The sequence below is a fragment of the Oncorhynchus clarkii genome, chromosome 26 (genome assembly GCF_045791955.1).
Source record: "Oncorhynchus clarkii lewisi isolate Uvic-CL-2024 chromosome 26, UVic_Ocla_1.0, whole genome shotgun sequence".
Taxonomy (NCBI): domain Eukaryota; kingdom Metazoa; phylum Chordata; class Actinopteri; order Salmoniformes; family Salmonidae; genus Oncorhynchus; species Oncorhynchus clarkii.
The window spans coordinates 7,482,239-7,495,271 of record NC_092172.1 but is presented as its reverse complement, the minus strand read 5'-3'; the positions used below and the strand labels follow the sequence as shown (position 1 = coordinate 7,495,271).

Here is a 13,033-nt window from a genome sequence, read left to right as displayed (position 1 = left end):
GGAAATGTGTTGCATTATGTATATCCTCAGGTGAAAGCAGAGATAAACAAGGACACAGGCTGAATTCTGGAGATTGAGTGTACATCAAGATGCACCAGGCGGGGGTTTTGGGACAGTGTTGGTCTGGTCCACTCACACACTACTCCTTACAGCAGCTGCAGCGGTAAAGATCGTCATGTCTCTCCGTGGTGGGTGCATTGTTCTCACGTGAAGTGAGGTCAAGCTGCATAACGGGTGAGCTTGAAGACATTGAAGACTGTTGGGGGGGGGGGGGGGGGGGTGTTGTATCATTTGATTTACACAACATGCCTACCACTTTGAAGACATATTTTTTCTTGTGAAACAAACAAGAAATAACACAAAAAAAACTGTAAACTTGAGCGTGCATAACTATTCACCCCCCCCCCCCCCCCCCCCCAAAGTCAATACTTTGTAGAGACACCTTTTGCAGCAATTACAGCTGCAAGTCTCTTGGGGTATGTACAGTGCCTTGCGAAAGTATTCGGCCCCCTTGAACTTTGCGACCTTTTGCCACATTTCAGGCTTCAAACATAAAGATATAAAACTGTATTTTTTTGTGAAGAATCAACAACAAGTGGGACACAATCATGAAGTGGAACGACATTTATTGGATATTTCAAACTTTTTTAACAAATCAAAAACTGAAAAATTGGGCGTGCAAAATTATTCAGCCCCCTTAGGTTAATACTTTGTAGCGGCACCTTTTGCTGCGATTACAGCTGTAAGTCGCTTGGCGTATGTCTCTATCAGTTTTGCACATCGAGAGACTGAAATTTTTTCCCATTCCTCCTTGCAAAACAGCTCGAGCTCAGTGAGGTTGGATGGAGAGCATTTGTGAACAGCAGTTTTCAGTTCTTTCCACAGATTCTCGATTGGATTCAGGTCTGGACTTTGACTTGGCCATTCTAACACCTGGATATGTTTATTTTTGAACCATTCCATTGTAGATTTTGCTTTATGTTTTGGATCATTGTCTTGTTGGAAGACAAATCTCTGTCCCAGTCTCAGGTCTTTTGCAGACTCCATCAGGTTTTCTTCCAGAATGGTCCTGTATTTGGCTCCATCCATCTTCCCATCAATTTTAACCATCTTCTCTGTCCCTGCTGAAGAAAAGCAGGCCCAAACCATGATGCTGCCACCACCATGTTTGACAGTGGGGATGGTGTGTTGCTTTTACGCCAAACATAACGTTTTGCATTGTTGCCAAAAAGTTCAATTTTGGTTTCATCTGACCAGAGCACCTTCTTCCACATGTTTGGTGTGTCTCCCAGGTGGCTTGTGGCAAACTTTAACCGACACTTTTTATGGATATCTTTAAGAAATGGCTTTCTTCTTGCCACTTCCATAAAGGCCAGATTTGTGCAATATACGACTGATTGTTGTCCTATGGACAGAGTCTCCCACCTCAGCTGTAGATCTCTGCAGTTCATCCAGAGTGATCATGGGCCTCTTGGCTGCATCTCTGATCAGTCTTCTCCTTGTATGAGCTGAAAGTTTAGAGGGACGGCCAGGTCTTGGTAGATTTGCAGTGGTCTGATACTCCTTCCATTTCAATATTATCGCTTGCACAGTGCTCCTTGGGATGTTTAAAGCTTGGGAAATATTTTTGTATCCAAATCCGGCTTTAAACTTCTTCACAACAGTATCTCGGACCTGCCTGGTGTGTTCCTTGTTCTTCATGATGCTCTCTGCGCTTTTAACGGACCTCTGAGACTATCACAGTGCAGGTGCATTTATACGGAGACTTGATTACACACAGGTGGATTGTATTTATCATCATTAGTCATTTAGGTCAACATTGGATCATTCAGAGATCCTCACTGAACTTCTGGAGAGAGTTTGCTGCACTGAAAGTAAAGGGGCTGAATAATTTTGCACGCCCAATTTTTCAGTTTTTGATTTGTTAAAAAAGTTTGAAATATCTAATAAATGTCCTTCCACTTCATGATTGTGTCCCACTTGTTGTTGATTCTTCACAAAAAAATACAGTTTTATATCTTTATGTTTGAAGCCTGAAATGTGGCAAAAGGTCGCAAAGTTCAAGGGGGCCGAATACTTTTGCAAGGCACTGTATAAGCTTGGCACATCTAGCCACTGGGATTTTTGCACATTCTTCAAGGAAAAACTGCTCCAGCTCCTTCAAGTTGGATGGGTTCCGCTGGTGTACAGCAATCTTAAGTCACACCACAGATTCTCAATTGGATTGAGGTCTGGGCCATTCCAAGACATTTAAATGTTCCCCTTAAACCACTCAAGTGATGCTTTAGCAGTATGCTTAGGGTCATTGTCCTGCTGGAAGGTGAACCTCCATCCCAGGCTCATATCTGTGGAAGACTGAAACAGGTTTCTCTCAAGAATTTCCCTGTATTTAGCGCAAACCATCATTCTTTCAATTCTGGCTAGTTTCCCAGTCCCTGCCGATGGAAAAACATCCCCACAGCAGGGATGGTGTTCTCGGGGTGATGGGTTTCCACCAGACATAGCGTTTTCCTTGATGGACAAAAAGCTACATTTTAGTCTCATCTAACCAAAGTACCTTCTATATATTTGTGGAGTCTCCCACATGCCTTTTGGCGAACACCAAACGTGTTTGCTTATTTTTTTCTTTAAGCAATGGCTTTTTTCTGGCCACTATTCCGTAAAGCCCAGCTCTGTGGAGTGTACGGCTTAAAGTGGTCCTATCTATGGACAGATACTCCAATCTCCGCTGTGGAGCTTTACAGCTCCTTCAGGGTTATCTTTGGTTTCTTTGTTGCCCCTCTGATTAATGCCCTCCTTGCCTGGTCCGTGAGTTTTGGTGGGCGGCCCTCTCTAGGCAGGTTTGTTGTGGTGCCATATTCTTTCAATTTTTTAATAAAGGATTTAATGGTGCTCCGTGGGATGTTCAAAGTTTCGGATATTTTTTTATAACCCAACCCTTATCTGTATTTCTCCACAACTTTGTCCCTGACCTGTTTGGAGATTTCCTTGGTCTTCATGGTGCCGCTTGCTTGGTGGTGCCCCTTGCTTAGTGGTGTTGCAGACTCTGGGGCCTTTCAGAACAGGTGTATATATACTGAGATCATGCAACACTTAAATAAAGTCCACCTGTGCAATCTAACTAATTATGTGACTTCTGAAGGTAATTTTGTCGCACCACCTATTTAGGAGCTTCATAGCAAAGGGGGTGAATACATATGCACGCACCACTTTTCCGTTTTATATTTTTTATAATTTTTTGAAACAAGTATTATTTTTTTGGCTTCACCAATTTTGACTATTTTGTGTATGTCCATTACATGAAATCCAAATAAAAATCCATTTAAATTACAGGTTGTAATGTAACAAAATAGGAAAAACGCCAAGGGGGGTGAATACTTTTGCAAGGCACTGTAGACATCGTGCAAAACAACAAATCCCTGCAAGCTCCTGCACATTATCTCTAGCTGACACCTTTGCTAACAGGTATTATGACAACTTAAAACTAGCACAAGACAGTTCTCAGAATTGTCAATTTAAAGAAATGTTGCCAATTTATTCATTACAAGTTTTATTTAACCTTTATTTATATGGGCAAGTCAGTTAAGAACAAATTATTTTTTACAATGACGGCCTACCAAAAGGTCGCCTGAGGGGACAGAGGCTGGGATTACATATATATATATTTTTTAAATATAGGCTAAAACACATATCACGACAAGAGAACACTACATAAAGAGAGACCTAAGACAACAACATAGCAAGGCAGCAACACATGACACACAGCATGGTAGCAACACAACATGACAACATGGTAGCAGCACAAACAAGGTGCAAACATTATTGGACACAGACAACAGCACAAAGGGCAAGAAGGTAGAGACAATACATCACGCAAAGCAGCCACAACTGTCTGTAAGAGTGTCCATGATTCTTTGAGTGTACATGAGTCTTTGAATGAAGAGATTGAGATAAAACTGTCCATTTTGAATGTTTGTTGCAGCTCGTTCCAGTCGCTAGCTGCAGCGAACTGAAAAGAGGAGTGACCCATGGATGTGTGTGCTTTGGGGACCTTTAACAGAATGTGACTGGCAGAACGGATGCTGTATGTTGAAGATGAGGGCTGCAGTAGATTTCTCAGGGGGGAGTGAGGTCTAAGAGGGTTTTATAAATAAGCATCAATTAGAGAGAGAACTCAAAGGCGAAATCCATTAATGCCAAGATAATGGAATTCATTGTGCTACTTGCTATAGGCGTCAAGACTGACATTTGGACCAGCGGTGTCAGCCCCATTAGCACAGTAGGTCAATGAGGATTTCGTACTGAGGAAAGCCATATTGGATGCTCAAGAATGTGCTGGTTCTCATACCGCTGTTGCCATTTCAATGGCATTTGAGAACATGTTTGAAACATGAACACACTCCTAGTGCAATTCGAATAACGTCTGCAGCTGACGTTATATCCTCTGTCATGGCATTGAAACGCCTGCTCAACAAAACTGCCGATTAGAGCGTGAGGTTAAAACTTGCAAAAATACTCGAGACTGTGAACAAGCGATTCTGTGGCATTCTCTCTGAGCCTCTTTACTGTGTCGCCACCATGCCCGGTGCTAGGTACAAGGACCACTACTTCGATGCAGACAAGAAACAGGGTTTACGTGAAATTTTACATACACAGCATGGAAACGGACACAGTGACAGTGCTCACAGATTAAAAGAGGCCATGGACAGACAGGGCTGAAACTTCACTGCTTGACATGTATGATGAAATCCTTGTTGAGAATGAAACGACTGAACAAATGAACAACGAAACAGCACAGCAAGTAAGTGATAGAAATAGGTTTTGATTATGCTTTGCTGGTAACGGGGACATAAGTAAATGACGACAAAATAACTTTTTGGTTGGTGTGGTGTGTGTGTGTGTATGTAACCTTTATAACAATGCAAGTAAGTTAAGAACAAATTCTTATTTACAATGACAGCCTACACTGTCCAAACCTGGACGACGCTGGGCCAATTGTGCGCTGCCATATGGGACTTCCAATCACGGCTAGATGTGATACAGCCTGGATTCGAACCAGGGACTGTAGTGAGGCCTCTTGCACTGAGATGTAGTGCCTTAGACCACTGTGTCCATATGTGTGTGTGTGTGTGTAACTATTTAACTGTACTAGAATGTTTAAAAGGCAGCTAGGAAAATATTGGATATCGGTATGGCCAAAAATGTAATATCGGTGCATCCCGAGCATCAATCAGTGGGTCTTGTGACGGGTATACAGAGATGACCAGTTTACAAATGAGTATAGAGTGCAGTGTTGTGTCCTATAAGGAGCATTGGTGGCAAATCTGATGGCCGAATGGTAAAGAACATCAGCCGCTCGAGAGCACCCTTACCTGCCAATCTATAAATTTGATCTCCGTAATCTAGCATGGGTAGTAGGATGGTCATCTGAATCAGGGTTAGTTTGGAAGCAGGAGTGAACAAGGAGCGATTACAATAGAGGAAACCACGTCTAGATTTAACATTTAACTAACATTAGATAGCTAATCCAGAGATTCTTACCTTTGCCTCGATTCGGCAGTCTAGACCAGATCATCATGGCATTTGTGGTTCTGTATAATAGCCACATTAGCAGCTAATAGCATTACATTTTGGGGGATAAATACAGGCGAAGTCACTTTGTCCTAGAGAGATTTACACGGTTATCAAAACATCACGCCAGCGTACGCCTACACGAAGCACATCCCTTGCTTAAGTGTTTCTAAAATCTCCTATAGGAAAAATGAAATGGTGAAAAAACTATTGGAACCATTTCCCTGTTTGACCTCTAGGTTTTATGGGTATTATGACTCATACTGTGGTACGCTACAAAGGGCTTTCACCATTTAAAAGTAGTCAACCGGGTGGGGATTCATATGAGTTGAGAGGAATCAGCCAATGATCAGAGCATTGGCTTCTTCTTCAAATTGGGTTACCTGGTTTGTAAATGGCTTTAAGCTGTATCACTGCCATCTTGTGGCCACAATAAATTAATGACCAGATTTGGTTCAGGACTCCGGCACTGCAGGTGGCGGTAAAACACAGAAGAAAATTGACAACTTCAAAATGGAGATGGCCTCAGCGGCGCTGCCAGTGCTCTTACAGATGCCATAATGGGACAGATAAAAAGGGAGAATCTCAATTGGCTTTGCTCAACTCTCTTCTGTCCTACTTTTGAAAAAGTTCAAAGGTAATCGAGGAGCAGAGGCGAGGAAACAAATGAGCTTCTATGAAATGAGACTCCGCTCCATAAGGCAAATTACATTTACAGGGGTGGAATCCCAAAATAAATGTGTAAAGTGATAAAAAAAAAAACATATATATAGCCAGTTGTGCAAGACATTTTATAGATGAAATAAGTGCTGTATTCTTATTAAATGTGTGTATGCTTTTCTCCTTCGGGAAAACAGCTGATTCAAAGGGGATGTGGCGGATTTGAAAACACTTCAGCGCTAGCCACTGAATGGAATACTCTTGTGCATCAAGGAAGTGAGCATATGTCCTCCGTTCACCTACTAATTAACTGACACCGTCCTCAACCACTTCGGTTTCCAGGTCACGGAGGAGAGGACGGAGTCATCATCTAATTAAGTCTATGTTAGCACATGTAGTCCCTGGGGTTCCTTTGCATGAGAAGATGACAGCCACTCACATGCAGGTCCCAGATGCGAACCTCTCCATCCAGACATCCCGAAGCCACCAAACCAGGGATGGTAGGGTGAAAGGTCAGACACCAAGGAGTGCGGCGATGGCCAACCAGAGAGTGAACACACTTCCCTGTCTTAACCACTGTGACATAAATGTTGTGGTTGACATGTGTGGAGGCCATTAAGGTCCTATATGAAAGGAAAACATTAACAGTTACCATACAATCTTCCAGTCTTGGTGTCTTTCTACCTCCTCCCAAAAATGTTTTATAGGATGTCCTTCTGACCTGTCCGGGCTAAAAGCCAACAGGAAGGTAGAACGAGGGCTGTCCGGCAACTCCACTTTCTGTGGAAAATAAAATAAAAAGAGCACATAAAAAGTCACCACTCATCTCAGTTAAACTTGATACATTGCATGATTTCCATCCATTCCTCAGGAAGGATGCTCCTTACCTGACTCTGCCATTTCATCCTCCGGGTCTTCTCCTCAACAAGCTGCTGCAGGAGGCGCTGGGAGCCAAGGCCGCGGGCACCACACTCCCAGGCAGATAAGATCCGCACTGAATTCTTTGGGTAGACAGTCATCTCAAAGATCAGGCCTTCCTCCCTCTCCTTCACACTGGTGTTTGTTGGTCTCAGTCACCAAAGGGTCTTCGCAAAGGCCATATGAAAGTGTGTGTGGCCGGCTTGTAGTCTAAAGGGGCATCTAGCTTGTAGTCTACACCTTTACCTTACCATAGCATGATGAAATCCAACTATTGATGACAGAACCATGTTTGTAGCTAACTAGCTAAAAATGGGTTTTTAATTATTAGTTACCTAATCACTGCAGTTTGTCATTTGTTAACAGCCATGAGGAGCTGATGACAATGTTGCCATTGGTGACATGAATAATTTAAATCTGTTCGTTTTACAGAATTACAACATAACGTTAATGACCAAACAACTGGTGGTGTGGGTTCTGGCAGTTAAACTGAAACACAGAGAAACAACGAAAACAGGCTGTCATGAAACTTAAAAATCGAGTTAAACAACCCGTCTCCTAGCTCCAGATTGTAAAACCAGATAATGTGATTTAACCCAACAAATGTGGTTCATTATACTGGTGGAGGACAAAGATAGTATCGTCAATAGCAGGTTAAAGTTGTCAGTTGAAAACTCTCTGACGACGGACAGCCAGGCCTGTAACTACCAGTAATATTTGGTTAAATCACATTATATTGTGTTACAATCTGTAGTTATCCATCTCCCAAATAACTAACAAGCCAGCGTTTGTCCAACTCAAGCGTTGACAACCAACCCAAACAAGGCATTTGGCCAAACTAACTAACGTTAGCGATATACTCGACCACGTCCCTACCTTTTCTCCACTGCTACGGTTGGATGTTCTTGACGACTTGACTAGTTCCATATTAGACATATTAGACTTTTACCAGCGTCTGAAACAGTCTCGTATATTTATGTTTCATTTTCTCCGATTTTTTCATATTGTGTTGACCGACTGTGGTTAGAAAACTAGCAGTGTAGCTAGGCTAGCTATTGGTCTATGTTCTCCAAAACATTAGCCAGCTGGCCAGATCAGACCTGGCTCCAGCACATCAGGCATTACTAGCTGAACACAGGGACCGAGGTGGGCGTCAAACAGGGAGCTTTTTTGTTTTCAGTGCAATAAACTAGCTTACAAAAGGGTCCATTTTGCTTTAAAGTAAGCAATGTATTGTTCATCTACATTTATCGCTATTTCTAAATGTTTTACAGAAAACATAGAAGTTCATGAGCCATAGGATCCTGGTCCTCAATCCAAACAGTACACACAGATTTGTAAAAAGGGACCTGGATGGCACAATAAAGTCGGACTTATTTCCATTCTGGTTCCTATTTTTTTTAAACATAAATACATATACAATTATATAGATAGAGACGAAAAAATGCTCTACCTCCAGGAGTTTACGTACAATTCTTACAAGCTTGTTTGGCTGGTAGCTTATTCTTTAGATGTTCGGGTCTGCTGGTGAACCAGGCATGATCAAAGTGACACTGGACTGGCGCACTAGCTAGATTTCCATCCAATTGGCGACATATTTTAATTCGAATATTGTAAAATCTTCATAAAACAATATGCCATTTCAGAGTTCTCTTTAGGAAATTTAAGCACCTGACAACATGAAAGGGAATATTTGAATAATGAGCCACAATTACGTCTCGTTAAAAACAGCCTATAACAAATGATAAAAACACTATTCCTTGTGTTTCGATGTGTAGCATATGCAAAACGTTATAGCCTATTTGTTCATGTGTTACTTTCCTAAAACAATTATTGTCTGCCACACCATTCAGCTGTCACGAGATTTGAGCACTACATGTATCAGGGCATTGCATGCATAGGCCTATAGGCGTAGGTGTCTACTGAATGATATTAACATTTTAATAAAAATAAATATTGCCTATATAAAGGAAGAGAAGCTTAGGCCAGATAGAAATATGCGGGTGGCATCCTCCAACACTGACATGCATTTTTGAAATGTCAGATGGCTACTGTGTCTGCTATACAGGTGTATAGGAGGCTAATTAGTTCATTTTCGATCATAATATTTTGTATAAAGATAAGCAATGCATTGTAAGATTATAGGAGTAACTCCGGTAGGCCTGAAAGTCTTACTCATCTCAAATCAAACTTTATTTTGTCACATGCCCCCGAATACAATAAGTGTAGACCTTACTGTAAAATGCTTACTTACAAGCTCTTTACCAACAGTGCAGTTCAAGAAGAGTAAAGAAAATATTTACCAAATAAACTAAAGTAAAAAATAATAAAAAGTAACACAATAGCATAACAATAACGAGGCTATATACAGGGGGTACCCGTATCGAGTCAGTGTGCTGGGGTACAGTTTAGAGGTCATTTGTACATGTAGGTAGGGGTGAAGTGACTATGCATAGATAATAAACAGAAAGTAGCAGCAGTGTACAAAACAAATGGAGCTGGGTGGGTCAATGCAGGGGCACTGCCAGTGATTTTGGGCCCCACCACAACAGGCCACACCAACCCTGCGTAATTGCTGTAACCACACACCTCCAGAACCCAATCGACCCATTCAAAGCTTTAAATAACTCTACCTTTGCAGGCTTGCAACTCTCTTGTAGTCCAAAATTTACTGTACGATATTTACTGACAGTGAGCTGTGAAAATATAACACTGTGCAGACATACATGCAACATTCTGCATACAGTGGAATTCACTATTTGATGCAAGACTGATACCTTCTATAAGAAATGTGCTAAAGGCCATCTTTTACAGTCTAAATGTAATTTTAATGGTAAAATTCTTGAATGGAAAATTCTCTTAACATTAATGAATAACTTAAAATAAATATAACTTAAATATACATTAACCTCTTCAATTAAAATACATTAACAAGATGGCGTAGCAGTCGAACGTGTGTTTTGTCTTGTCTCGTGTAAATATAGTTTTTCCTGCCTGAAGCCACTCACTGGACTCCTATGATCACTTGGCATACCTCTCCCTAACGTCAATATGCCTTGTCCATTACTGTTTTGGTTAGTAATTTTTGACTTATTTCACTGTAGAGCCTCTAGCCCTGCTCAATACGCCTTAGTTAACACTTTAGTTCCACCTCCCACACATGTGGTGACATCAACTGATTTAAATGATATTTCTAGAGACAATATCTCTTTCATTGTCACTCTATGCACAGGTTTACCCCCACTGTATTCACATCCTACTATACCTTTGTCTGTACATTATGCCTTGAATCTATTCTACCGTGCCCAGAAATCTGCTCTTTTTACTCTCTGTTCTGAACGTACTAGACAGCCAGTTCTTTTAGCCTTTAGCCGTACCCTTATCCTACTCCTCCTCTGTTCCTCTGGTGATGTGGAGGTTAATCCAGGCCCTGCAGTGCCTAGCTCCACTCCCATTCCCCAGGCACTCTCATTTGCTGACTTCTGTAACAGTAAAAGCCTTGGTTTCATGCATGTTAACATTAGAAGCCTCCTCTCTAAGTTTGTTCTATTCACTGCCCTAGCACACTCTGCCAACTTGGATGTCCTAGCCGTGTCTGAATCCTGGCTTAGGAAGACCACCAAAAACCCTGAAATGTCCATCCCTAACTATAACATTTTCCGACAAGATAGAACTGCCAAAGGGGGCAGAGTTGCAATCTACTGTAGGGATAGCCTGCAGAGTTCTGTTCTTACTATCCAGGTCTGTGCCCAAACAATTCAAGCTTCCATTGATTGAGTTTGAGTTTGAGTTTATTTTTTATTTTTACAGGGACAGTGCACATTAATCAACTTTTCAGTAAAAGTGCCGGTTTTAGCCAGCCGGCTAATTTTCAACCGCAGTCTCTGGGCAGGTTATTAAAAACAATTACAATATAGACAATAGCAACATAGAACAAGCAAGACATAGCAACATAGGACAAGCAAGACATAGCATACAGACAGAGCAACATAGGACAAGCAAGACGTAGCATACAGACAGAGCAACATAAAACAAAAAGCAGCAAGACAAAATTCATAAAAGCAACAAAGTGTTTCCACACCTCACAAGCTACAGACAACAGACAACATGGAAAGCGGCAACACACAGCTAGGGACCATGTTCACAAATCTGATTGACCTTTAGCCATGTCTTCAAGCATTTTGTGAAAGTGTGATATGTGGTGCAGTTATGTGTGTCTGATGGCAGTGTATTCCAGACATGGGAAGCTCTCACAGAGAATGCAGATTTACTAAAGGTGCTTTTCCTTAGGTGAACTATACAGTCACCTCTCATGGCAAACCTTGTGGATCTGCTGCCATATGTCTGGGTTTTCTGTTTAACAAAAATATTGAGTGGATTCCCACCCCATCTATCTTCAAAGCTTGTGCTGTTAGGTGATCTAAATTGGGACATACTTAACACCCCGGCCATCCTACAATCTAAGCTTGATGCTCTCAATCTCACACAAATTATCAATGAACCCACTAGGTACAACCCCAAATCCGATATCATCCTAACCAACCTGCCATCCAAATACACCTCTGCTGTCTTCAACCAGGATCTCAGCGATCGCTGCCTCATTGCCTGCATCCGTAATGGTTCTGCGGTCAAGCGACCACCCCTCATCACTGTCAAACGCTCCCTAAAACACAGCGAGCAAGCCTTTCTAATCGACCTGGCCCCGGTATCTCGGAATTATATTGACCTCATTCCGTCAGTAGAGGATGCCTGGTTATTCTTTAAAAGTGCTTTCCTCCCCATCTTAAATAAGCATGCCCCATTCAATTTTTTTTTTACCAGGAACATATAAAGCCGATGACTGAAGTGGTATACTCCTCAATGCCATTGTATGAATCCCGGAACATATTCCAGTCTGTGCTAGCAAAACAGTCCTGTAGCATAGCATCCACGTCATCTGACCACATCCGTATTGAGCAGGTCACTGGTACTTCCTGCTTTATTTTTTGCTTCTATCAGGAGGACAGAATTATGGTCAAATTTGACAAAAGGAGGGCAGGGTAGAGCTTTTTATGCGTCTCTGTGTGTGGAGTAAAGGTGGTCTAGATTTTTTTCCCCCCTCTGGTTGCACATGTGGCATGCTGGTAAAGATTTGCCAAAACTGATTTAAGTTTGCCCACAATAAAGTCCCTGGCCACTAGGAGCGCCGCTTCTAGGTGAACATTTTCTTGTTTGCTTATGGCCTTATAGAGTTGGTTGAGTGCGGTCTTAGTGCCAGCATCGGTCTAGGGTGGTAAATAGACGGCTACGAATAATATAGATGAGAACTCTCTTGGTAGATAGTGCGGTCTACAGCTTATAAGTTATTCTACCTCAGTCGAGCAATACCTCGAGACTTCTTTAATATTAGACATCGCTCACCAGCTGTTTTTGACAAAAAGACACACACTCGTACCCCTCGTCTTACCAGACGTAACTTCTCTGTCCTGCCGGTGCATTGAAAATCCCTCCAGCTCTATATTTTCGGTGAAACATAAGATATTACAGTTCTTAATGTCCCGTTGGTCGGATAATCGTAATCGTAGGTCATCAATTTTATTTTCCAATGATTGCATGTTAGCAAGTAGAATTGATGGCAGTTGGAGTTTACTCGCTCAAATACATATTCTCAAAAGGCAGCCCGCTTTGCATCCTCTTTTTCTCTGTTGTCACGCCCTGACCATAGTTTGCTTTGTATGTTTATATGTTTTGTTTGGTCAGGGTGTGATCTGAGTGGGCATTCTATGTTGTATGTCTAGTTTGTCTGTTTCTGGCCTGATATGGTTCTCAATCAGAGGCAGGTGTTAGTCATTGTCTCTGATAACCATATTTAGGTAGCCTGTTTTGTCATTGTGGGTGATTGTCT

General features: G+C 41.8%; 1 pseudogene; it reads right to left on the bottom strand.

Annotated features, from left to right (window-relative positions):
• Window positions 1-8,228, bottom strand: part of LOC139385295 (activating molecule in BECN1-regulated autophagy protein 1-like) — a 148,077-nt pseudogene extending 139,849 nt beyond the window's left edge.
• Between the last annotated feature and the right edge of the window lie 4,805 nt (window positions 8,229-13,033).